The sequence below is a fragment of the Motacilla alba genome, chromosome 23 (genome assembly GCF_015832195.1).
Source record: "Motacilla alba alba isolate MOTALB_02 chromosome 23, Motacilla_alba_V1.0_pri, whole genome shotgun sequence".
In the NCBI taxonomy this organism is placed as follows: Eukaryota; Metazoa; Chordata; class Aves; order Passeriformes; family Motacillidae; genus Motacilla; species Motacilla alba.
The window spans coordinates 1,475,593-1,503,038 of record NC_052038.1 but is presented as its reverse complement, the minus strand read 5'-3'; the positions used below and the strand labels follow the sequence as shown (position 1 = coordinate 1,503,038).

The 27,446-nt window shown below is 53.3% G+C and overlaps 1 protein-coding gene across 1 annotated transcript in view; it reads right to left on the bottom strand.

Moving 5' to 3' along the window:
• HIVEP3 (HIVEP zinc finger 3) overlaps positions 1-27,446 on the bottom strand; it is a 232,106-nt gene that overhangs the window by 134,649 nt on the left and 70,011 nt on the right. The window contains 1 exon segment of the mRNA XM_038160693.1: positions 4,866-4,937. The gene's annotated coding sequence lies outside the window, so the exon portion shown is untranslated.

Genomic DNA, 27,446 nt, shown 5'->3' with positions numbered 1-27,446 from the left:
AGGATCACCAAGGCTGGACAAGACCAAGGCCAGCCATCAACCCAGTGCCACCAAACCATGTCCCCAACTGCCACAGCCACAGGAGGAACTCTGTGGGGCTGGAAAGGTGAAGGTCAGAGCAGAGGTGAAGGTCACAGGTGAAGCTCAGAGCAGCTCAAGGTCAGAAGTGAAGCTCAGAGCTGCCTCACCCAGATCCTGGACCTCCACCCGCCTCCCTGCTGGAAGAGGTCTCATCCCCACCTATTCATTTTCATTGCTCTCTTATCCAGTGAGAAATCCCAATGATCCCAAATCCCAACGATCCCAAATCCCAACGCCCCACAGACTCCAAGTGGCAGAAGCCACCAATCTGCTCTAAAAAAACACGTGTTCTGGGCAAACTCTGTCCAAAAAGTGCACGGGAGAAACCACCCAGGGTCAAACACCAAACATCACCCAAAGGCTCCAAAATCCAGAGACGGCCACGAGGAAATTTTCAGAGCTCTCCCAGGGAGCTCAGGCCAGTCCAGGAAAAACAGGGTAAGAAATCATGGCAGGTTTTCATGTGCCACCTGCACACACTGCACACACCGACAGGGCCCTAAATATAAACACACAGCCCTTTCCTGGCTGCTGAAGAAACAACCCCGGCTTGTTCTCCCAGCGAGCCAAAGCTGCAGCTGCTGGCGGATCAGACACGTTCAGGGCGGGACCTTCGCTGCCCCTCGTCCCCCCCTTTCTTTTCACAGTGTTTGTAGGTTCATGAATAAGGCATTGATGGTGCCCAAACCTCAGATATCCACCTTGGAGGGAGAGCTAAAATTAGCGTGGAGTTTATTTCCCGAGCTGTCAGGAGGGGAGAGAGCTCATGTGGGATGTTGGAGATCCAGCAGGCAAAACAGCATTCCCAAAAAAACCAGGGCTGTGCTGCAGCCTTTGTGAGGGCTGATGGGTTTGCACACACCCCACGTCCCCACTTATCCAAAAAACTCGGTTATTCCTGGAAAGCCCAGCAGGGTTAAGCTGTGCCAGCACATCCAAGCCAAGAGGAAGAGCTCTGGGAGCAGAGGAAGAGCTGAGGTGCAACATGTGAGCAGTGACTTCAGTTTCCATCCCAGCGGACCCCAAATCAGTTTGAAGGCAGTAAATACAGAGCTGACATCCCTTATCATGGAGAAATAGGCAAGGCTGGATAAAGCAGGACATTTTGCCAGCAAAGAATTGGGGGAAAGGAAAAGAAACTTCATTTTCACTTCAAATGGGATCAGGGAATTCATGACCAGAAGTGCCCAGCTTGCAGGAGAGAGGGAGGGGTCAGTAAAATCCCAGAGAGACTGGGAAAGGAAAGCAGAACCTCCCTGGCTGGAGTGAAACCAGGTGTGTGAGGGTGTGTGCAGCTGGAGCAGGGCACACCGAGGGCAGAGCTCAGGGATCTGCAGCTCCTCCCGAGGGGCAGCTCCCATCTCTGCTCTGGGACAGGGACAGCAGCCAGGGCACGGCTGGAGCTGGGCCAGGGCAGCTCAGGCTGGAGAGCAGGGCAAGGTTCTTCCCCCAGAGGGTGCTGGCACTGCCCAGGCTCCCCAGGGAATGGGCACGGCCCCGAGGCTGCCAGAGCTGCAGGGATGCCCAGGGTGGGGTTGTTGGGGGTCAGTGCAGGTACAGGGGCTGGACTGGATGATCCTTGTGTGACAGGTGAGCGATGCCATGGCTGACTCTCACAATTAAAAGGCAAATATCCTGTATATGTGTCAGGAGTTTTATAGATTCATAGCTGTGTTTTATCCCCTTGTGTTGTGATCAGGGGTGCCCTGGGTTTGGGACATTTGGGAGGGTCACTCGTTCCCATGGCAGCAGCTGACCCCCAATCAAGGTGTCAGGCCCTGATCTCCCCCGCTGGGCAGGGAAGGAGGAGTCGATGGACAGAACCTTGGGAGGGTTAAAGGGTTAAAAGGGGAAACCTCCATGGTGTGGGTGAGCACATGGTGGGGGAAATCCTCTGCTCCCGGTGCTGTGATATTTTCTCTATTCAGTCTTCTGTTGTGATTTTGATAGAGTTTTAATAAACCTTTTACATTTTTGAAGGTGAGGATCATTTCTCACACCTGTGGGTCCCTTCCCACTCTGGGCATTCTGTGATCCTGTTCTGGGATTCTCTAATCCATCACCTGCAGTTACCTGTGGATAACCTGAGCACCCCTCAGCACCAAAGGGCCCAGGGCTGGCAGGCACCCGTGTGGCACAGCCCCTCCTTCCCCTTCCCAACCTTTGCTTACGTTTCATCTCCCCTACTCTGCTTCCAAAGTTTAATAGAACTAATCCCAGCTCGTCGTGAGTTCGTTAATGGGATGGCGCTGGGAGCCGCGGTGCCAGTTGCTGCTGTCGCGGTGCAGAGGGCAGGGACAGCTGCAGCCACCCCCGAGGACAGCGCGGAGCCGCAGGGCCGAGCTCACACCAAGGGCTGCATTTCAGAGCCCTCCGATTTCCCCGCTAAAGATCTCCTGTGGGTGTAACCAGTGATCTCCTGGCGTCAGCCCCGCTCCCCTCACAGCCCTCAGCGGCAGAGTGGGAAATCCCTGGAAATTCAGGTTCTTTCACCAAAATTCATGACCTGGGATCATCCAATCCATGTGCTCCAACTACAGCTTTTTGCCCCCTCTCCGCTGTTCCCTCCTCAAATCCTCCTCGGTAAAGGATTTTTCAAATTCCCTGTTGCAAAGAAACCACAAAACTATTTTTGGGGTTTTTTTTGGTTTGTTTTTTTTTTTTTTTTTTTCCCCACCAGGAACAAGCTGTGTGAATTCGAGAGAAACGAGGCTATTTTGACAGGCCAGAAGCTTTCATTCCCTTCACTGCTCTTCCTTCCCTGCGAGCTGATTTCCAAGAGGAGCTGACACCGACCCGGAGCATCCCCGGAGCATCCCCGCCCTCCCCGCCCCTCCAGCTGTCCCTGCTCATCTCCCGCCGTGCCACCGCTCCGGGAAGGGCCAGCCCAGCGCTCGGTGGCCTCGGTGACAGCCCGGAGCTGACGGGGACCACAGCACGGGGGATGTTTTCCCTTTTCCCTGCCCGCTGCGCAGCATCTCCGCTCGGGGAATCGATTCTGCTCTCACCGGCTCTGTCTGGGCGGCCCCGCTCCGCGCAGTTGTTTACAAACACGCTAAAGCCAATTTAAACCCCATTGAAACCCCATTGAAACCCCATTGTGTCGCGCTCCAGCTGCCCGAGGAGTTTTGACTCAGCTCCTGGCCCCGCACCAAAATTCGGGATGACAGATTGCCAAAAAGGACGGCGAGGGGGGGTGTGGGGTGGCCAGACGACACAGCAGATGAATTTATTTGGTTTATTGTCCCTGTGCCGCCGGGAATGGAGGGCAGGAGCCAGCCCCGGCTGAAGGGACACGCAAGGAACACTCGGGAAGGGAAAGGTCGGGGGATAATCAGCTTGAAGCGCTGGTGGAGGCGGCTCTGAGCTGTCACTGCTGCTCCTGGGGAGCACAACCTGTCCCCTCCAATTAGTGCTCAGCCAGAGGCGGCCCTGACCACCCTCAAGTCCTGCCTGAAGCAGCTGTGCCTTCTGCAGGGTCAGCAGCAGCTCCCCAGCCTGGCCATGCCCAGCTTTCCATCCTGCGCCTCCACGTTTTACCTGGGAAATGCCCCACAGCCTGGCTGCAGCCAGGGGACGGGTATCCAGTGTTGGATAAAGCTCCAAACAATCCCATTTTCCACTCTGGGCCCGTGCTCAGCTGGCTCACATCAGCCAAGTGATTCCCAGTCCTTAAAATCCACCCAACACTGGTGACAGACCCGGAATTGAGTCCCTAAAATGTCCTGGGGCAGATCACATCTGTGCCCAGCAGGACCCAGCTTTCCAAGAGCTCCATGAGCAGCAATTTATTCCCACAAACTTCCCCCGAAGCTGGGCAGGCGGCATCCCCCAGGAAGGCAAAACTTCAGCAGCAAACGAAGAGACTTTCTGAAGTTTGCCAGGGGAAAAGGCAGAGCTGCAGGAGAGGTGGGATTTGGGAACTGCTGGTCGTGTTCAAGGGGAGAGACGCAGCAGCAGCTTCTGTTTCTCAGTATTTGACATTTTCAGCTGCTGGATGAAGAGCCAGGAGGCAAATCACAGCAGCAGGAGCTGCCAGCTCCACCCTCACCCTGCAAACCACGGCTGCTGGGACCAGAAAATCACCTGGATGGGATCACCTACAAACCAAACCAGAGCCCTCTGTCAGCAGAAACAAAGCGAAAAACCAAGTCTGGACCAGTCCTTACCCCTCAGAACATCTTCTAATGCTCAGTTACCAATGCCTGCTCTAGGAACTGCAAGCCCCTGGGGCTGTGTCACCTCAGAGGGGAACAAAACCCACAGGAATCCCACAGAAAGCAAAGAACCCATCACAAAACCAGGCCTAGGCTTGACCCCAAAGCCCTGAGGGCACGGGGTCTGTGATCCCCACACCCCCAAAGCCCTGAGGGCACAGGGTCTGTGATCCCCACACCCCCAAATTCCTGAGGGCACAGGGTCTGGGATCCCCACACCCCCAAAGCCCTAAACCCCACAGAAAGCAAAGAACACATCACAAAGCCAAGCCAGGGCTTGACCCCAAAGCCCTGAGGGCACGGGGTCTGTGATCCCCACGCCCCCAAACCCCTGAGGGCACAGGGTCTGGGATCCCCACGCCCCCAAAGCCCTGAGGGCACAGGGTCTGGGATCCCCATATCCCAAAGCCCTGAGGGCACGGGGTCTGGGATCCCCTCACCCCCAAACCCCTGAGGGCACAGGGTCTGGGATCCCCACACCCCCAAAGCCCTGAGGGTACGGAGTTTGTGGTCCCCACACCCCCAAAACCCCTGGAGCAGGCACTGGGGCCATGGCCGAGCTCTTACCTGTGGGAAAGCTGCTACAGGTGCATCCTCTGAGAGGAGGAGGAGACTCAGGTGTTCATAGGAAAAGGGCGCCTGTGGTGGGAGAGAAGAGACATTTGTGAGATGAGGCAGCTTGGAATGCGTGTCAGTGTATCACAGAGACACTCACAGCCTCTCCAGAAAGCAGGGAGTTTATTCCTCGTTCCCAAATCAGGGATTTTATTCCTTGCTCCCATCCACACTTCAGGGATTTTCCCTGCTCACCCTTTCCCTACTTATCTCAACCCTTCTGTCACCATTTTGGCTTTATCTTTTTCTTTTAGGCATTTTCCCCTGTGCTCTCCTCTTCTCTTTAGCAAGCAATTAATTCTGGAGGAGCAGAACTGCAGAGTTTTCTTTGCACGTGGAATGATCCATTTCCAGAGACACAAAGACCAGGCACGGGAGCCTGGCTGGTGATGGGGTTTCTGCTTCTCCTAAAATCAGACCCAGAGTGCAAATTCAGCCCCATCCCGAGTCATCCAGGGCTGGGAGTGCAAATTCAGCCCCATCCCGAGTCATCCAGGGCTGGGAGTGCAAATTCAGCCCCATCCTCAGTAATTCAGGGCTGGGAGTGCAAATTCAGCCCCATCCCGAGTCATCCAGGGCTGGGAGTGCAAATTCAGCCCCATCCTCAGTCATTCAGAGCAGGCAAATAAAGCTGAGCTCTGCCCTGGGCTCTGGGCACAGTCAAGGACGGTTCATCCACTCCCAGCCTCAGTGGGGCTAAACTTTAATAGAAAAGTAAATGGGAAGTAAAGGGGAAAGATTATGGGAAGGAATCCAGGAAAAATAATGTTCAAAAGGCTGGGGCTGGCTTAACAAAGTTCACAGAATTCCAGAATCCCAGAAACATGGAATCCCAAAATTGTTTGGGTGGGAAGGGACCTCAAAGCCCATCCAGTGCCCCCCTGGCATGGCAGGGACACCTCCCACTGTCCCAGGGGGTCCAAGCCCCAATGTCCAGCCTGGATTTGAGCAGTGCCAGGATGAGCCAGAACTTGTCCTGGATGCAGGGAGAGAGAGCAGGATGAGGAGGCTGCCACAGGGCACCATCCGTGAAGGTGTCTCCAGCCCCAGGGACAGTGGCCCCAGGGGCGGGGACACTGCAGGGGTGACAGAGGTGGCATCCCTGTGGCAGCCTGGAGCATCCTCAGTGGCTGAGTGGGACTGGGAATGCAGGAGGAGGAACTGCAGAACTTCATCCACACCCACACCCATCCAGGGTTACTCCTGTTGTCTCTTTCAATTAATATTTCTCGTTACACAGCAGGAAATAACTCCAGGCAGGTCAGACTGTGAGGATTTAATGGAACCAACACTTTTAGGCAGGAACTCTTCCCAACATCTCCCCCACCATCCCTTCTGCTGCCAGCGATTAAATCAGATCATTTCAAAGCTGCAGCTTTATCTGTGGCTTCTCCTGAAAGCATTTGGGCATCACAGAGCCCCTAGGAAATACAGAAAGCTCCACACAATGTCATTGCAAAAGCTGCTCTGCACAAACAAATGCTGAATGCGAGCACTGAGAGTGCCTGAAATCACTGGGACACAAACTGAAGGCACAGGTGAATTTAAGCCACCCCACCCAGCAGTGCTGCACTAAGGAAAAAACCATTTCTGGGTTAAATTTGGAGCTGTATTAAAACAAAATGCAGGTTTGGTTTAACAAGGGGGAAAGCCCAAGGAAGTGCTCCAAAAGCATTTTGCCAGCCTGTGGGGGCTGTGGGTAAATGTCGGCTTTAGCACCAGGACACAGCAGCACAGACACGACTCAGTCACTCCCTGGAGTGACAAACAAACAGCCCAGGTCCTGTCAGCTCTCCTCGGGGGCTTTGCTGTCCCTGTGTCCAGGGACAAAGCCCCAGCTCGGGTCCTGGCCGTGCTCTGCTCCTGCCCCACGCTGCTCCCTGAGAGCAGAGTGCTCACACACCACCCAAACCTCTCATTCCACACACAGATCTCCAGGCAGGAAATTCAGAGCCTCCAGGTGCTCAGGGGTAAAGCGGAGCCCCCAGTGCCTGTCACCTTCCAGGAGGGACACAAGGACACAGCTCTGCCTCCCCCCGCCACAGCCAGGCCCTGCTGCCACAGGGGTGTGCAAACACCTGCCAGCTCTGGCTGATCCAGAGAATTCCCACTCCAGTACTCCTGCACAGCCCCTAGCCCGTGTTCCTGCTGCTTTCCTTCCTTCTGTCCCTTTTCTTCCCTCCGAGTGGCAGCAAGGGGACACTGGGTGACTCCACTCACCTCCATCCCTCTCCCCAGCTCTTCCCCCCTTGGCTGGCATCACCCAAATCCAGAAGGTGCTGAGGCCTGGCACAGATTCCCAGAGCAGCCGTGGCTGCCCCTGGGTCCCCGGAAGCGTCCCAGGCCAGGTGGGAGCCACCTGGGACAGTGGGAGGTGTCCCTGCCCGTGGCAGGGGTGCGATGGGATAACCTTCAATCTTTAAACCCGCTGGCAGGCACCGGGGGCTCTGGAGCAGTGTCCCAGAGCTCCGAGCTCCATCCAAACTGGTTTTGCTGCCCCTCCTCCCGCAGGGGAGCTGGAAGCAGGGCTGCAGCAGCTGCGCTGATGCCTTGCTCTGCTGCTTCCCTCTTCCCAGTCCTTCCTTCTCCCGGCCCCTCCTGTCCCCCAGCGGGACTGCCCTGCTCCTCAGGGCTGCCAACCCTGCCCCAAATCCGAGCATTTCTGCCCCAAATCCCGCACACAGCCCCCGGCCCCTGCTGCTGGCCGGCGCATCCCTCTGCGGGCCGGGGCCGCACCTGCAGGCGCGGGGAAGGAAGGCGTGGAAGAGCTGGCTGGGGCACAGCGCTGCTGCTTCACCTCCCGCACTCCTTGGGAAACATTTGGAGGGAGCCAGGCGGGACGCGCACACATTCCAGCTCCAGAAATAGCTCGGCTCTGCAGAGCTCCAGAGCTCCCCGTGAGCTCCGCAGCCTCTCCCTGCGCCGGGAGCAGCCCCAGGGAGGGAGAGCAGAGCCCCGGGAACCGGGATGGATCCCTGCGGGAAGGGCTCCTCCAGCCCGGATGGATCCCTGCGGGAAGGGCTCCTCCATCCCGGGCTGGATCCCTGCGGGAAGGGCTCCTGGATCCCGGGATGGATCCCTGCGGGAAGGGCTCCTCCAGCCGGGCTGGATCCCTGCGGGAAGGGCTCCTGGATCCCGGGCTGGATCCCTGCGGGAAGGGCTCCTGGATCCCGGGATGGATCCCTGTGGGAAGGGCTCCTCCATCCCGGGATGGATCCCTGCGGGAAGGGCTCCTCCATCCCGGGATGGATCCATGCTGAAAAGAGCTCTTTGCCCGAGCTGGATCCCTGCGGGAAGGGCTCCCCCAGCCGGGATGGATGATTATTCAGGAAGGGCTCCCGGCTCTGACGGCAGGTGAACGCAGCAGGGCTGGGCTCGCTTTCCCAGGCTGGTTAAAAGCTCGTTTTTGCCTGGGACAGGAGCTGAGCTGAGCTCGAGCCTGGCCTGGGCTGGCTCTGAGGGGAAGCTTCCCACGAGCTCTGCGGAGCCAGCACAGCCCTGAGCGCTGCAGGGCCAGCGCAGGGCGGGGGTTTGCCCTGGAAGCCACTCTGAGCAAGACCCGGTGCTTTCTGGTGCTACAGACAATCCCCAATGCCCAGAGTAAATGTATTTATGGGGGGAGTGGGATTCAGGCTGGTGATCATGGAATTGGGGTACAGCTGAACCACAGATGGGTTGGGTTGGAAGGGACCTTGAATCCCATCCAGTGCCACCCCTGCCACGGCAGGGACACCTCCCCCTGTCCCAGGTGCTCCCAGCCCCAGTGTCCAGCCTGGCCTTGGGCACTGCCAGGGATCCAGGGGCAGCCCCAGCTGCTCTGGCAATTCCAGCCCAGCCCCTGCCCACCCTGCCAGGGAACAATTCCTCATTGCCAAGATCCCATCCAGCCCTGCCCTCTGGCACTGGGAGCCATTCCCTGGCTCCTGGCCCTACAGGCCTTGTCCCCAGTCCCTCTGCAGCTCTCCCAGCCTGGCTCCAGAGGGGCTCCAGCCCTGCAGCAGCTCCATGGGCTCCTCTGGGCTCTCTCCAGGTGCTGCTGGGGTTGGAATTCCCAGTGCTGGGGCAGCTCTGCAGGTGGGAATCACCTGAGCAGGGCAGAGGGGCAGAATCCTTTTCCTGCTGCCCACGCTGGGGGCTCAGCCCAGGCTGGGGGTGGCACCTGCTGTCCCAGCCCTGTCCCAGCCCTGTCCCAGCCCTGTCCCCTTCCTGCCTGGCAGCTCCAGCTTTAGCCGGGGTCAGGCTGGGTCAGAGGCTGCCGAGGGCAGAGTCTCCATCCCTGATTTGTCACCTGCAGCTGCTGCTGGCACGGGTGGCTCTGCTGGCAGTGTCACTGAGCGGGGCTGGGCTGGGGACACCAAACCCAGCATTTCCAGCCCAGCTTTCCCTGTGCTTCCAACACAGCACTGAGCCTATGGGACTCTCTTTTCCCATCTCTTTTCCCATCATTAATCCACACTTTTTGCCCCTCATTCCTGATTTAAGGCTCTGGTTTGTGGGGTTTTGTTGTTTGGTTTGTTTTTTGGTTTTTTTTTGGGGGGGCAGGGGGACAACAAACAGAGCCCAGGATCCTTTAAAACACCAGCACAGCACTGAACCCTTTTTGACTCTCTTTTCCCACTTTTCCCGTAATTAATCCACACTTTTTGCCCACATTTTTGATTTAAGGCTCTGGTTTTTTGGAGGTGGGGAGGGTGCCGAGGCAGCCCTTTCCCTCCTGGATTGCAGCCCCACGGAGGTGCTTTGGATGCTGGCAAACAGAGCCCAGGATCCAGAAAAACTCCCGGCTGGTTGTTATGGCAACCCGTGCACGTGTGTCTGTGTGTGCCTGGCAAGCAGCCTCCATCCCGGGTTGTCACGGGCAACATGAGCCCGCTCCCAGCCCCGGCGACATCCCCAGCCCGCCTGGTGGCACCTGGAGGCAGCAGAGCTGTCCTGAGATGTCCCTGAGCCCGGCTCAGGGGGATTTTCTCCCTCCTGGTTGCTCCTTTCAGGATGGCCCTGCTCCTGAGCCCAGCTCGTGGCTCATCCCAAACAGGTGGCAGAAAGGAGGGGCCAAAAGTCACCTGAACCCCTCTGTGCCAGGGCTGAGCCCGCTCTGCTGCTGGCAGAGTGTCTCAGGTTTACCTGGGCTGTGTGGTCAATCCCCCCCTGTCAGAGCTGGGGCAGTTCTCTGCTGCTCACGGGGCAGTTTTCTTTCTCTCTGCCACAGCCAATCCTCCCTGCAGGAGATCTCTGCTGCTCATGGCCACTGAGTGTCCCTGCAGGGCTGATCCAATTCCATCATCCCATGGGGAGATGCTGCGCCCAGGGCAGGAGCCAAGCATTCCTCCCTGGATCCAATCTGAGCCTGGCAGCAGCACAGCAGCCTTTGCCCCCTGCATTCCCAGAGGAGCAGCTTTCTCCTGCCCTGCGTTGCCAGAGCAAGAGCAGGCCCATCTCCAGCAGCCCTGGAGCTGCAGAGGAAAACTCCAGCCTTGTGCAGGATCCCTGCTCCAGCAGAAGCACAGCTGGCACTGCAGGAGGGCTGAGCCACCATGGAATGGCACTGCTGCCACCAGCCTGAGCCACAGCGTGCCAGGGCCTGCTCTGACTCTGGCAGGGCTTTGTTTGTACTGTTGCATTTGTATTTTTAATTTCCCTAGTACAGAACTGTTATTCCTATTCCCATATCTTTGCCTGAGAGCCCCTTAATGTCAAAATGACAATAATTCAGAGGGAGGGGGTTTGCATTTTCCATTTCAGGGGAGGCTCCTGCCTTCCTCAGCAGACACCTGGCTGTGCAAACCAGGACACAGAGCCCTGCCCAGACCCCCAGAGGCAGCAGATGGCCCAGGCAGGCATGAGATCAGAGCTGGGGACAGAGGTGTCCATCAGAGGGTTTGGGGTGCCCGGCTCTGGGATGTGGCACAAGCAGCACCAGGCACCATCCCAGAGTAGGGGTTTGAGTCGTGGGACTGCCTGAAAAGTCTGGATTTGGCTTGGAGTGATATTAAAAATCCCAGCTTGGTGATACTGCAAAGATCAGCCCTCACGTTGTTCCAGCTCTGTCAATGCCCCCATTGAAACCTCCAGCAGAAAAAAGGAAAAAAGAGGAAAAAAAAAGGAAAAAAAGAGGGGAAAAAAAGGGAAGGAGTAAATAGAGATCCAACAGCAGAAATAAGAGCAGGGCAAAATCCCGGGAAAGCAGCAATGCTGTTACCTAAAACTGCTCAGAGCAACTTTTGGGGTGCTGGGCTTGCCCCAGGCTGCTCTGGACCCCTGGACCAGAGAATGAAAGAGCAGAATTATGTCCTTCATCCCTCCTTGAGGGTTTTTGGCCAGATGTCTCGCAGTGATGCTGTGGAACCTCCTCTGCATGGGAATGTAACTGTAAAACTCCTCCTCTGCCCATTCAGGGTCAGGGTTCCTGCTAAAAGGTTTGGTCAAACCCCGTGTTCAGCTATCAGCATTGTGGGATTCTGGATTCTGGAAACTCTGATCCCTTTGGAGAAGTTAAAGAAGAAAAAGCTGCATGTGTGATGTAAGTCCAAAAAAAGAAAAAGGAAAAAAAAAAAAAAAAAGAAAAAGAGAAAAAAAAAAGTGTGAGGGAATAAAAACCTGCAGATAATTGACGGGTGGAAACGCCAGATTGAAAAGAAATTTCTGGGGAGTTGTGTTTTGCTAACGAGGCAGGTTGTGGGAAGCAGAAATCAGCCTGAGAATCACAAAACCCAACTCCCAGAGAGGAGCAAGGACACTGAGGTGGGGCAGTGCCCCGAGGACAGCAGTGGCAGGGCAGGAACGGGTCCTTGCCTGAGGGTGAAGCTGATTTCACCTTCCGCTCTGGAGCCCAGGTTTCCAACAGCCCTTTCCTCAGCAGATTCCTCCTGGAAAAGCTGATTGTTCTCCATTGTCTCTCCAGTAGGACTTCCCCACTGAGTTTGCCTGGGCACAGCAGCAGCAGCTCCTGGCCCTGTGTCCCTGAAGAGCCCAGTGATGCCCAAGAGGGCACAAAACCCTCTGGGATTCCCTTTTCCAGCAGGAATTTCCTCTGCGTGGGCACAGAAAGGAAACATAACCCCAGGGCAGAGTGGCCCTGCCATTGCTGCTGCTCCCAGTGTGTCCCAGCTGGAAAAAGGAGGAATATGGCTCACACCCTTCAGCACCACAAGGTCAGCTGCAGCTCAATTAAAGCCAATAATTTGATTATTTCTAATAATTTCATCCAATTTCTCTTTCCTGACTCACTCCATGCATTAATTCCTGAGACGCAAAGCGCCGCCTTAGTGAACTTTTATTGGGAGATTCAGCTCCATGTCCACGAAAAACACCCCTGGAATCCCCCCTGCTCCCCTAAATCCCCTCATCAGCCTCTGAGGTGCTACCTGAGCGTCCCTGGAAAGGCAGGAATCTGTAAGGAATGCTGAAACACCCCTGCAGCGCTGGGTGGGGAGGATTTCCACCTGGCTGGAGCTCGGGACACACAGCGGGGAAGGGGCTGCTCCAGGGACAGGGATGCTCCAAACCCCGCTCCGCTTGTAGGGAACGAGGTGAAGAGAAGCAAAACACCACCAGAGAAGGAAAACAGCTCCCATTTCCTGCTGTTCTAACGGCTGATATTCACCCCGCTGCCAAAGAAACCCAAAACTCAACGTGAGCAGGAGCCCAGACCATAAATCAGCACCCTGGGAGCTCCCCAAAATATACAAATCAGCACCCCAAAAGCACACAGGAGCACCCAAAAATAGAAATTAGCAACCCAAAATCACACAGGAGCACCCCAAAATATATAAATCAGCACCCCAAAAGCACACAGGAGCACCCAAAAGTAGAAATTAACACCCTGAAATCACACAGGAGCACCCCAAAATATATAAATCAGTGCCCCAAAAGCACACAGGAGCACCCAAAAATATAAATTAACAACCCAAAATCACACAGGAGCACCCCAAAATATATAAATCAGTGCCTCAAAACCAAACAGGAGCACCCAAAATATGTAAATCAGCACCCTAAAACCACACAGGAGCACCCCAAAATACCTTAACCAGCACCCCAAAAGCACACAGAAGCACCCAAAAATATAAATTAACAACCCAAAATCACACAGGAGCACCCCAAAATATGTAAATCAGCACCCTAAAGCCACACAGGAGCACCCCAAAATACATTAATCAGCACCCCAAAAGCACACTGCTCTTGTTAGGAGCCACGCTGCTCCTAGGCACAGCTGAGAGGGGAATTTGGGTGACCTGGGAGTGCCAGGAGATGAGAACATTGCTGAAGGACCACCAGGAGAGGCGTCTGCACACCCAGAACCTCCTTCAAACTGGGCACTTCCCAGCAGCTCCACCAAAATTCAGCGCTGTGACCCCCGAGCCACCACCCTGTGGGCATGGGGACACCTTGGGATCCTCTCCACACTCAAGCCTGCTGTGAAAGTGGATTTTGTCCCCTCTCAGGGACACTTTGGAGCCTCTCCACACTCAAGCCTGCTGTGAAAGTGGATTTTGTCCCCTCTCAGAGACACCTTGGGTGCCTCTCCACACTCAAACCTGCTGTAAAAGTGGATTTTGTCCCCTCTCAGGGACACTTTGGAGCCTCTCCATGCCCGGCCCTGCCCTGAGTGCAGATTTTGTCACCCCTCAGGGACATTTTAACCCCGTTGGGTTTAAGCACTCGGGCGCTCAGCAGCGCCTGGCCCAGCAGCAAAGGGGTTAATCTGAATTTACAAGGGGATCCAAATGCCTGAATGCTGCCAGCGGCACCTCGAAGTATCAACAAGCCCAAAATGCCGTGAGGAGCCTCCCTCCGGCCCCAGGGCACGGCAGAGGAGCGAGGGAAATGTGATTTTTTTCAGGAGCAGAGTGATGTCCGGGGACAGCCCCATCCAGAGCCTGGCTGTGGGAAGGATTTTGCTGCAGCCTCGAAAATAAACCAGGGCAAGAGCCAAGCTCACATCCAGCTCTGAGAGGCTGAGCTCTTCCAGCTCCTCCCCGGGCCAAGAGCTCTGCAGAACCCCAGGCTGGGTTATTCCCTGGGAGGATGCGCTGGGGAAACTCCCGGAGTCACAGGTATCCATCCCACTGCTGCCCAAATCCAGTTGAATCCAATCACTCCAAACATCTGGAAAACCTAAAATTGCCACTTCCCTGGGGTAATATTTGAGGGTAATTTAGAGTTTAGCGAGTAGAAGTGAGGTGGAAGCCCAGTTTTCCAATTTAAGGGGGAAAAAAAGATGCAGAGAAATGTCACCGATGACTCTGGCAGGTGACATTGCAGCCTCTGGGATTTGGTGACAAAAATCAAAGGAATGAGAGGGGAAAGACTCCCTAAAGGCTGATCCTGATGGGCTTTCACCTCCCCCTCACAAAATGTAAAAAACTGTAAAACTTCCAGTGCGATGAACTAAATTATCATCTCTAAACAATTCCAGTGGTTTCCAAGCCCACTCCTTGCTTCTTGGGAATGATTTCACTGCCATGAAGTCAGGGATGAATGGGAACATTACTCATGGAAAACACAGCTCGTTCATAACTTTATTTTAGACGCTTAAATCAGCAAGGATCAGCTCAGTCCGACTGGAATAATAATTTTAGCAGCAGAGTCAGAAAAGCAAATGCAAAATCAATGCCTCACCCCGAGTAAAAATTCCCCATCAGAACCCTCTCAGCTCCGCACTCCAGCTGGAAATCTGTCATGGCAGAAGTCCTGGCTTTGGGGAAGGGGATCTTTCCAGCTCCCATGAAAGCTGGCTCTGTCACACACGCCTGAAAATCCTCACCTGCTCTTGGGGCTCGGGGCTCTGCTCCCTCCGGCTCTCCTGCACCTGGATTGGGGACACCATCCCAGGGAGGCACCAGGGTGGTGCCCTGCTTCACAAAAATGCAAAAATGCATCTGTATGGCTGAGCTTAGAGCCCTTTTCACTGCGCTTTTGGGGAAGAAAAAATAAAATTCCTGTTCCTGGAAGTGTCCACAGTCAGGCTGGACAGGGCTTGGAGCAGCCTGGGATCATGGAAGGTGTCCCTGCCCATGGCAGGGGTGGGATGGGATTTCAGGTCCCTCCCAACCCCAACCATTCTGTGATTCTCTGGAAGAAGGAGAAAATGCCACGGCCCCTTAAGAAGGGACATCAGGAGCGCCTTCCACGTGCTCCTGGAGCAGCCCTGGGAGTGCCAGGATTCCCAGCAGCTCCAAAATTGAGCAACGTCTCCCATTGATCTGGAGAGGGAGGCAAATAAAAGCCAGGATTTGGACAAATAAGATGAGGGGAAGTTGCACAAGGTCCTGGCACAGCCGGGGCTCCAGGGCTCGGGTTGGAGCTGGCAAATGTCCCCAGGCTGTGGCAGGAGCTGGGGCTGCTGGTGCCGGGTGCTGCTGCTGCCCCAGTCCCCACGGCACTCCTGGGTTTCCCCAGGCTGTGGGAATGAGCTGGTGGAGCTAATCACAAACAACGGAGTTCTGGACCCCCAGAGCCTGTGCCTGGAACCATGGAATCATGGAGTCATGGAACCATGGAACCATGGAGTCATGGAATCATGGAACCATGGAATCATGGAACCATGGAACCATGGAATCATGGAACCATGGAAACATGGAACCATGGAGTCATGGAATCATGGAGTCATGGAACCATGGAACCATGGAGTCATGGAATCATGGAACCATGGAACCATGGAAACATGGAACCATGGAATCATGGAATCATGGAACCATGGAAACATGGAACCATGGAGTCATGGAACCATGGAATCATGGAATCATGGAACCATGGAACCATGGAAACATGGAACCATGGAACCATGGAATCATGGAACCATGGAACCATGGAAACATGGAACCATGGAACCATGGAATCATGGAACCATGGAACCATGGAAACATGGAACCATGGAACCATGGAATCATGGAATCATGGAACCATGGAAACATGGAACCATGGAGTCATGGAACCATGGAATCATGGAACCATGGAGTCGTGGAACCATGGAACCATGGAAACATGGAACCATGGAATCATGGAACCATGGAAACATGGAACCATGGAGTCATGGAACCATGGAATCATGGAACCATGGAAACATGGAATCGTGGAACCATGGAAACATGGAATCGTGGAGTCATGGAACCATGGAACCATGGAATCCTGGAACTATGGAAACATGGAAACATGGAAGCATGGAAACATGGAATCATGGAGTCATGGAATCGTGGAACCATGGAACCATGGAATCATGGAGTCATGGAATCGTGGAACCATGGAAACATGGACCCATGAAATCATGGAATCATAGAGCCATGGAATCGTGGAACCATGGAATCACTGAGGTTGGGATGAACGTGTGAGATCTTTGGGTCCAACCATCAGGCTCATGACCACTGTGGTCACCACTGAGCCACAACCTCAAGTGCCTCATGCATGGGTTTTTTGAACACTTCAGGGATGGGGATTCCACCATCTAAGTCTGGATCACCCTTCCCATGAAGAAATTTTTCCTTAAATCCAACCTAAACTTCTTCTGATATGACCCGAGGCCGTTCCCTCTGCTCCTGTCCCTGTTCCCTGGAGCACAGACCGACCCCCCCGGCTGTCCCCTCCTGGCAGGAGCTGTGCAGAGCCACAAGGTCCCCCCTGAGCCTCCTTTGCTCCAGGCTGAGCCCCTTCCCAGCTCCCTCAGCCTCCCCTGGGGCTCCAGCCCCTTCCCAGCTCCGTTCCCTGCCCTGGACTGGCTCCAGCCCCTCCATGTCCCTGTCACAAGGGAACAGCTCACTGCCACCCCTGGTGCTGTCCCAGCAGCAGGGCAGGAACATCCCCAAGGATTCAAGGATTAACAGGAATGTTCCTGGTGCTGCAGCCAGCACAGCTCTGCCTCATTTGCTTTTCCTGAAAACCATGGGAAGGAAGAGATGAGCTTTAATTAAAGGAGGTTTCTTTGCAAAGTTTCTTTGCCAAGATTGTGGCTGGCCCCACGACCCTGATTTATCCCGTTGTGTTCAAAAATTGGGATTTACATCCATGTAAAGGTTCTTCTCCTTTCTTTTTGTATAATTTTTCTCTCTCGTTCTGCTCCTGGGTGAACAAGCCAAGAAACTCAGGCCAGTGATATCAGCAAGGCTGACCCATTATCTACAGTACCTTAATGTAACTTTAATTTTGTTTGCATGCAATTGCACCAAAATTGCCAGATAATCGAGTTCAAATGGGAATATTCCTCCTGCTCAGCAGCACTGCATTGTCCTTAAAAGCACCAAACCCAGGAATTCATGCCTGGCAGAGGGTGGATGGATGGTCCTCAGATAAATTCGGGATTTTAACCCTTCCGCTGCACAGACTGAGCACTGCAATAAAATCTGCTGTGGCTACTAATTATAAAACCCAGGAATTAACTGCCCAGAGCACAGGCTTTGCCCACAGCCCCTTGTGTTTCCCATTCCCGGCTCAGATGGTGCCACGTGGCTCCATCCCAACACAGTTTCAATTCCTTGGGTCCCAACATTTGCAGAATTTCCGTCTGCAGCCTCAAAGTCACATCTGATGGCCCTCAGCAGCTGTGTGGCTGAATTCAGAGCACTTTTCACTGCGTTTTCATGGGAAAAAATTGAATTTTTTATCCCTGGAAGTGTCCAAGGCCTGGTTGGACAGGGCTTGGAGCACCCTGGGACAGTGGGAGTTGTCCCTGCCCATGCTGGGTGGGGAATGGGATTTGTGGTCCCTCCCAAGCCAAACCATTTTGGGATTCTCTGAAAGGAAAAGAAAAGCAGTGGCACAAAGTGCTGCCCATCCTTTAGTGCCTTCCATTCGAGGTGGTGAATTAAAAATAACTTTTTAAACCTGGGCAAGGAAACCTCAGTGAAGGCAAAGAACTGATAAGAACCGGGATGGGTTCATCTCTGATTTTATAATCATTTTTATCATCATTTCTAAATGATATTTTTTATTTCTTGGTAATGGTCAGTGTGGGCTATAGGTGTCCACACAGAAAATGTTGAGTTATAAAATATCTGGGCATTTTCCCCAAGGATTCTGCCGTGTTTTACACACCCTAAAATCCCCCTAAAATTCCCTCCTCACGTCTCCTGCCTCAATTCTCATCTTGCCGAGCTCAGAACTCAGAACACGGGAATCTTAGTTCACCCCAGCCATGATTTTCCTTTTCTTGAAGTTGGGCTCAGCCTTTCCACATCCATCTAAATCCTCCACCTGCTTCCACCACCAGGAAAAAACCAAATTGCTCTGCAGAGAGCCCCAGGGCAGGGGAGGGAGGGGTCTCTGCCCCAGGGGCGCTGCCGGTGGGAGTTTTATCGCTGGTGTTTATCTCCTGTTCCTGAGTTTAGACTCGGTTTTAACTCCTTTGGAGTGCCAGGAATGAGTGGCACTGCCTGGGGCAGGCCGGAGCAAAGAGAAGCTCTAAATAAACCTGCCAGGGAGATGCTGAAGAGCCCAATCCATCACCCAAATCTGCACCCAGCACACCCAAACCTTTTATGCCCCCTCCTCCTTTCCACTCCCAGTGTTTGCCAAGGCCCAGTATCTGTAAAGCTGGATAGGCAATATTCCTTTTTCTTTATAAATAATGGTAATGGCCCTTCTCAGTGTAAGCCCGGGCTCCTTTTCATGGAAAACAAGGAAAAGAGGAGGAGAAAAGAAGAGGCAGCCTGCCAGGGATCTGAGTGCTTCAGGAGCTGACAAAAGACAAGAGAATTTAGGCTGGCTTTCTTTCTTTCTTTTTTTTTTTTTTTTAATAATAATTAAAAAGCAGCTTTGCAATGCTGAATTCACAAGTTGTTATGGGAACTGGCAGCACAGATGATGCCCCAAAGGAGCACTGAGCGACGTCTGTAGGATCTGGAGGGATAAAAACGTCCCACAAATGTCTGTAACAGGCAGGATTTCACCTGAATTTTCTCTAAAACAGCCCTGGCAGTGCCCAGGGTGTGCCAGCACCCAGCCATGGCCCGGGCACCACATCACACCCAAAACGGGTGGCCGTGGTGCCCCAGGGCAGCTCTGGCTGCAGTTTGGCTTCCTGAGACCCAAATCCCCTGCCCCGTGTCAGATCTCACCTTCCTGTGCTCTCAAGATGAATTTTTCCTTCACCCCAGCCATGATTTTCCTTGTCTTGATGTCAGGATCTGCCTTTCCACTTCCATCCAAAGCCTCCAGCTGCTTCCATCAGCAGCAAAACCCAAACTCCTCTGAGAGACCCCCAGGGCAGGGGTGGGAGTGGCCTCAGCCCCAGGGAGAGGATCCCTCTCTCATGTTTGTTTATTTTTGACAATACATTCATTTATCACACATTTTCTGGCATCTCTGGGCTGGGAAATTACTTGGCTCAGAGCTGGGCAAGGGAAGCGGGAGGAGTTTGGGATGCTGGAAGCGAGGAGAACACGAGGGGAAGGTTTTTATCTCTTTGGGAGGCACCTGAGGACATCACCTCCCTACAAATGACACCACTCACCCCTCCTTGCCAGCCCCCTTTTGCGCGGAAGGAGGGGATGTAAGGGTTGGAGAAGGACTTGCCCCTTCTGCCCCGAATCCTTCTGTTCCCAGCTGATTGCACCTCGGGGCTGCACAAGGTTTTGCAGCCCTGCACAGGCACAGGAATGCTGGAAGTGCTCAAAAGCCGAGGGTTTTCCAGGGATGGAGACAGCAAAATCCTCTGGGCTGTTCTCAGAACGGGGAAGTCTAATTTATGAACACCTTGGTGCCCCTGAGGGGCTGGAGCTAGGGCAGGGAATGGAGCTGGGAAGGGGCTGGGGCCCCAGGAGGGGCTGAGGGAGCTGGGAAGGGGCTCAGCCTGGAGCAAAAGAGGCTCAGGGGGGACCTTGTGGCTCTGCACAGCTCCTGCCAGGAGGGGACAGCCGGGGGGGTCGGGCTGTGCTCCAGGGAACAGGGACAGGAGCAGAGGGAACGGCCTCAGGCTGGGCCAGGGCAGGCTCAGGGTGGGCACAGCAGGAATTTCCCCATGGAAAGGGAGCTCAGGCCTTGGCAGGGGCTGCCCAGGGAGGCTTGGAGTGCCCATCCCTGGAAGAGTCAAAAACCTGTGGATGTGGCACTGGAGAACAGGGTTTAGCTGGGATTCACCTGAAGATTGGATTGGATGATCTCTCCCAGCCTCTATAATTCCATATTTTCTATTTTAAAGGGGATTTACACCCTTAATGACACATTTAGAGCTTGCACTCCATGAGCCAGCACAGAAGAGCTCATACTGCACAGGTCAGAGCTAGACCTTGGCTTTACCCAGAAGCATTGGATTTATGGGCAGGGCATAAATGCAGCCAAAATTGGAATTTCAGCCATTACACAGCAGTGTCCACCTCAGGGAGAACACAGAACCTGCTCCAGGCCAGGTCAGGGGTGTTCTCCAGTCACCCACAGTGGCTCAGTCACAGCACCACCGACTGGGACGTCCTTGGGACAGCCAGGTGTGGGACAGAGCACGGACACCCCACAGTGACCAGAGGCTTCCAGGGCACGAGTGACACATCCATGGATGGAGAACACGGCAGCGAAGAGGCAGATCCCAGGGACAACGCTGAAATCACACAAAGCTTCTAAACTGCAAGGGGAAAATGTTCCTGGAGCCCGGCACAGCCCCGGAGCCATCCTCATCCTCTGTGAGATTTCCAGGAAAACACTAAAAAAGGCTTGAGAGAAGAGCAGGGCCCAGTCCCACGCCCCTGAGCTGAGTTTTGATGCCCCTGAGGTTGGAAGGTGGGAACGAGCTCAGCTGTGCTCTAGGAGTGCTGGGGATCATGGTTTGGGGATCAGATCACCCTTTGTGTGTCCCCCAGAGCTGCTGCTCACAGAATTCCCAGAATTCCCAGAATTCCCAGAATCACTGGGTTGGAAGAGACCTTGCAGACCATCGAGTCCAAGCCAGCCCCAACACCTCAACTCAACCCTGGCACCCAGTGCCACATCCAGGCTTTGTTAAACACACCCAGGGATGGTGACTGCACCACCTCCCTGGGCAGAACATTCCAGAACTTTATCACCCTTTCTGTGGAAAAACTTTTTCTGAATATCCAACCTATATTGAGAAGGAAATCCAGGAAAACTCCACGGGCACCTCCTGCCCTGCCTTCCAAGCCCTCCTTTGCTGAGCTCTCCAGGCCAGTTCTCAGCTGGCAGCACCCTCATCTCCCACCTCACCCCAACTGGGCTGTTCCCACCCCTGAGCTGGGCAGGGGCAGACCAGAAGGGAGCTGTGACCCCAACCCACTTTTATTTTGCCCACCTGCATCACCCACAGCTCTCTCATCATTTAAATTTGGGTTCTAAATCAACCTGGGGCTTTGCCTTCCGTCCCATCAGTGTCTGTGCATTCCCTTCTCCTGCCCATCCCATCCCATCCCATCCCATCCCATCCCAGCGCTATTTTTCCAGCTGTTTTATTTTTCCAGCTGTTTTATTTGTCCAGCTGTTCCATTTTTCCAGCTGTCCTTTTGGCCTGTGCCAGGAGAGGGCTCCAGGTCTCCTTCCCCTCTGTAACCTCGAGCCCTCCAAAAATTACAGGTCTATCCAAGAGCACGAAAGGAAACATTTCCTGCACCAAAATCCTTGCAGAAGCCCCTTGACTCGGACAGAAGATCGAAAACTCATTTGTGATATTTATTTTTCCTGCCCTAAAAGACTTTTCCTGGAGTTTGGGAGAAGGAGAGAACCCAGGATTTGCCCGCGGGAGCTGCAGTTTGCATTTACCTCCTGATTTTCTGGACTCTCCTGCCAAGTGTCTGCGTGCTCTTCCAGAGGCAATAAAACCTGGACCCTGCCTGCTCTGCAGAACTACTTCAGGGCCTGAGGAGCTCTGCTCTCAATTCCAGATTCATTCCCAGTGAGAAGGAATGCTCTCAGCATTTGCTGGGTTTCCTCTCTGTCCAAGGCACCAAACCCTGCTCCACCTCCAGCCGCAGATCCAGCTCCTTCCCAGAGTCCCAGAATTATGAGCAGACATCATTTTATGTTCTGAATATAAGCAAAAAAAAAACTCAGATTTTTTTTTGTTTTTCTTTTTTAACTTAAAGATAAAACATTTGTGGAGAGGGAAAGCTAATAGATTAAAGATGCTCCACAAATTATCCAGTTTTATAGGGAAATTGATTGAACCAATAAAAAAAATCCCCACAGAACAACTTCTTCAGTTTCTACCAGATCCTCTGGAAATTTTTGATTGCTTTTATTGGAAGGTTTCTCACATTAATAACCATTAAAGGGAATAAAATGGATTGGCACCACGTAACGTGCCAGGTTGTTTTCCTTTAGTACCTGTCTCAGGTTTACCTGGGCTGTGTGTTCTACCCCCACCTGTCAGAGCTGGGGCAGTTCTCTGCTGCTCACGGGGCAGTTTTCTTTCTCTCTGCCACAGCCAATCCTCCCTGCAGGAGATCTCTGCTGCTCATGGCCACTGAGTGTCCCTGCAGGGCTGATCCAATTCCATCATCCCATGGGGAGATGCTGCGCCCAGGGCAGGAGCCAAGCATTCCTCCCTGGATCCAATCTGAGCCTGGCAGCAGCACAGCAGCCTTTGCCCCCTGCATTCCCAGAGGAGCAGCTTTCTCCTGCCCTGCATTGCCAGAGCAAGAGCAGGCCCATCTCCAGCAGCCCTGGAGCTGCAGAGGAAAACTCCAGCCTTGTGCAGGATCCCTGCTCCAGCAGAAGCACAGCTGGCACTGCAGGAGGGCTGAGCCACCATGGAATGGCACTGCTGCCACCAGCCTGACCCACAGGGGGCCAGGGCCTGCTCTGACTCTGGCAGGGCTTTGTTTGTACTGTTGCATTTGTACTTTTAATTTCCCTAGTACAGAACTGTTATTGCTATTCCCATATCTTTTCCTGAGAGCCCCTTAATTTCAAAATGACAATAATTCAGAGGGAGGGGGTTTGCATTTTCCATTTCAGGGGAGGCTCCTGCCCTCCTCAGCAGACACCTGGCTGTGCAAACCAAGTACCTTTGGAAATTGGATATTTTCCCCAAGAATGATGTAAAATGAAGAAAGATTTAATCTGGTTGGGTTCTTCTTCTGCCCAGCTCCTTCTCCTCTCCTGGATCCATTTCCCACTCATCCACAGTGTCCAGCTGAGCTCTCCATCCACCACGACGACCTCCTTGGCTCTCCCCCACCCTTCCACCACTTCTACCCCACCAGGAATGCAAGAGGAGGACAGAAAAGGCTTTTCCTTTTCCTGCTGGGCTTCACAGATGTCACAAACCATCCGCATCCCTACCGTCTCCCACAAAACTTGGGGACACTTGGCAGAGCCAGGGACAAACGATGGGCTGAGAACACCTGAGAGGCTCCCGGTGGGTTGTGACCACTCCCGGGGCCCTCCAGAGGGTCCAGTGGTCACAGCTGGGGTCACCCCTGCTCCCCCACGGATTTCTGAGCTCAAGGACACCTGAGCCAGGTGAGTGGGAGAGCCTGAGCAGCCTCAGGCCCTCCAGAGGGTTGAGTGGTCACGGCTGTGGTCATCCAGCTTTTCCCTGCTCCCCCATGGATTTCTGGCCTCAGGGACACCTGAAAAGGTGAATGGGATGGCCTGGAGCCCTCCAAAGGGTCCAGTGGTCGCAGCTGGGGTCACCCCTGCTCCTCCACGGATTTCTGAGCTCATGGGACACCTGAGCCAGGTGAGTGGGAAAGCCTGGGGTTCTCCAGAGGCTCCAGTGGTCACAGCTGTGGTCATCCAGCTGTGTCCTGCTCCCCCATGGATTTCTGAGCTCCTGGGACACCTGAGCCAGGTGAGTGGGAGGGGCCAAGCAGCAGCACAGCCCCGAGCACCTGGAGCAGCCCCAGGTGCTCTGCAGGGCTCTCCCTAAGCCAGGCTTGCCCCAGACCTGGTCTCTGTGGGTAGGAGAACCGGCTCACTCCGTGATTCCCACCTTTCCTGCCTGGAATGCTCCTCAAAGAGCCAACAGCTGTCAGGGTTTCTGTCACAAGTGTCCCCTCAGCACCACTGTGTCACAGCCCGTGGCACTGTGCTGGACAATGTCCCTGCCCTGTCCCTGGAAGTGCCCAAGGTGGCTCGGAGCACCTGGGAGAGCAGAAGGTGCCCTGATCGTGGCAGGGGGTGGGAATTTCCAACTTTGGGTTGGAAAGGGCTTTGAGGTCCCCTCCACCCCAAACCAATCCACTATTCCACAGTTTCCCTTCCCAAAATCTGCTCTGTCCATGCTCAGGATCACCACTTTTACCTGGCTCTTGGCCACGTGGGACGTGAAAGGATTTGGGGACACCCCTGTGGCACCTCCCACCCTGAGAGGAGGACAGGGAGCAGCTCACTCCCATCCATCCAGTGGAAATAGCCCGGAGAAAAGGAGGCTCAGGGGTGCCCTCATCACTCTCACAGCTCCTGAAAGGTGCCTGTGCTCAGCTGGGCTGGGCTCTGTCTCCAGGCACTGACAGAACCAGAGCACACAGCCTCCAGCTGCCCCAAGGGAAATACAGGCTGGATATCAGGAAAAGGCTTTCTACAGAAAGGGGGATAAAGTTCTGGCGTGGCTGCCCAACAGTGTCTGTCCTATTCCACGGCATTTCTAAATCAGCAGTTCTTGTCTCAAGGTGTGCACGCAGATGCACACTGTGTGAGCTTTCTGTTAGGTTTTGGGAATTTGCTGCAAATCCGTTTCCCACACGCCTCCATCCCTCGCTGCCCCCAGGTTCGCAGGAGGAGGGGGCTGAGATCCCAAGGGATCCCTAAACCCTTCATCCCATCCCACTGCACAGAAACAACCTAAAATGGGGTTTTTTGATGCCACACACCTCCTGGTGGGAATCTGGGGTTGGGTGGGTTCAGTTTCCACCCTCACCACTCAAATTCTGAGTTTCCCTCGTTGCCCTTAACTCTCCTGAGCCCCATTTGCATAAATGAAGCTCCAGCTGAATTTTCAGAACAAAATATCTCCCCTGTTGTTGATGTTGTTGGTTTATTGTTGATTTATTGTTGGGGTTTCTTTAGTTTTGACAGAGATGGGGTAACTGCGAGGTGTTTTAAAAGATTTTAGTTTATCATCAGTCTTGATGAATAGTGAGACACAGGAGATGCAAAACTCAGCACTGTCCAGAACTTAACTTCTGCCATGGTTAGAACACTTTAGAAATGTTTTTCAGCCTATTAGTTTTTACTACACAATGTTGTTAACACTTCTAACACTAATTACTTCTATTTTTACTTTATGTAGTCTTACTCCGATACATCTTTCACAGGTCTAATATTTTAAAACAGTTATTTTATGAAACTATAGTTTAAAACTTGTTAAAACTTGTTTCTTGTTCAATCTCTCAGTCATCTCTATTTTTTAGCTTTCTTATTTCAGAGTTTACATGCAAATACATGTAATATATACAAATAATAATACATAGTTTTGTATTGTACAAAATAATACAAAATGTATGTATTATACATGAATACATAGTTTTGTATTGTTGTACATATGAATTGAATTATTATTTGTATATGTGAATTACTTTATTATTTTATATTAGTTATTATTTGTATATATGAATCATTTTTATATTTTATATTAGTTATTATTTGTATATATGAATAATTTTTATATTTTATATTAGTTATTATTTGTATATATGAATCATTTTTATTATTTTATATTAGTTATTATTTGTACATATGGATCTTTTACAAATCAATGTCTCACACCCTATCAGAAAAACATCTGAGGTAACTCCAGCACGCTGCTCAGTGTTCTCACCTGACCCAATATCCATGCCAGGGGGCTTCCATTTCATTTTTTCTGGTGAAATGATGCAAAAGGGGACGCCCAGATTGGTCTGGATCTGCATTAGCCATCACTGGAACCTCCTCAGAACGCCAGGTCACAGGAGGGGAGGGTGAGTTGAGCCCCCCGGCTGGTTCCCTTTTCCAAGCTCGTCACTTTTGGCTGGATTCCCTCCCTTTCCCGTAAGGATTGGGGCAGGAGATTACCCCCGAGGAGCAGAGCATTTTCCTTCTCTCTGCCTTTGATCCCGGCTCTGCAGCGAGGAGGCCACGAGCCATTTCCATGGCAGAGGAGAGCAGGGATTCAGAATGACTGCACAGGAAACGGCACCAGGGGCTGAAAAAACCCTCAGGAAGGGCCAGGGCAGAGCCAAGTTTGGGCTGCAGCCCCCAGGAGCGTCCTGCTCAAAGCAGGGCACGGGAGAAAAGTGAGGTTTTGTTGGGTTTTAAGCCAGGTTTAAAATCTTTCCCCTCGGACTGAGCACATTTGAGCTCTGCTACACTCTGGGAATGCACTCCCAGGCTGGGAAGTGAGGCTGCTGAGCTCTGGCCGTGCAAAGTGCACCTGCAAATTGAATTTTTGGGGATGAAAATGAGAAGAATTTGTTTGTGTGCACATCTGGGTGCTCCACGCACAGGTTCCAAGGAGGGATTTCCCTGCTTGGAGCATTTTCAGGAGGGAAGGGGGAGTAACTGCTCCAAGCACGTGCTGCTGGTGATTAAATGGCCATTAAATGTGTTATTAAATAAATATTTAATTGATTTATTTCCTGTACTGTAACTTCTCAGACATTTCTAAGCTTTTCTCACACAGGCTGCAATACCCAGGGCAAGAAGTGTCCCCAAAAAAAACCCCAAAAAACCCCAAAATTGCCCTGGCTGGGACTTGTGGGTTAAAATTCCCTTTGGTTGAATTCTCTGCTGCCTCTTTGTGCCACCAAGGTCCCAAATCTCGCACCACCACCACTCAACCCCTGGGCTCTGGAAGCGACTGGGAGGCTGGGAGGATAAAGATTCCAGATTTTTGGGATTGGATGTGCAGAGTTTGGGGCTGAGTAAGAGCAGCTGTTGGAAAAGCTGGAGGAAAGCAGGAAACAGGAGTGAGCAGCGAGCCTGTGACACCTCCCAGGGCTCCTCCTGGAACCAGATGTTCCCTTCCTGGCTGAGAGAAAGGAATGACAGCCCTGGGAGGTGAAGGAATGGGGGAAATGCCCACAGGATCCCTCCTCGGGGGTCTCTGCCCGTCCCAACCCATCCCTGGGTGCTGGAGGACACAGAAAAGATTAAAACCAAACCAAACCAAACCAAACCAAAAAAAAAAACCAAAACAACCCCCCCCACCCCCCCCAAAAAAAAAAAAAGAAAACCAAAAACACCTAACCCAGGGAAAGCAGGCGGGGCCTGGCCTCAAAAAAATTAAATGCCAAGGGGCAGCTTGCCCCCAGCTGTCCCCAGAATCAGCTGGTTTTGTCCTCTTGCTTTATTCATTTTTCCTTTCCTGGAGGAGGCTGATTTAGGGGAGAGCCTGGGGAGCAAGGCAGGTGCGGGCAGGACAGCGAGGAGGCCACGGAGCAGGGATTCAGAACTATTCCACAGAAACCAGCAGGAAAAATCCTCCAGAAGGGCAAGAGCAGAGGCAAGTTTGGGCTGCCGCCCCCAGGAAAATCCTGCTCAAAGCAGGACATGGGAGGCTTTGTTAGGTTTTAGGCCAGGTTTGGAGTTTGCCGCCTTGTGCCCCCCAGGAATCCTTGGAAAAGGGGCCTCAGCCCAGCAGGGAGGAAGGCAGGGAGAGGGAACGGGGAGATTTGCACGCCA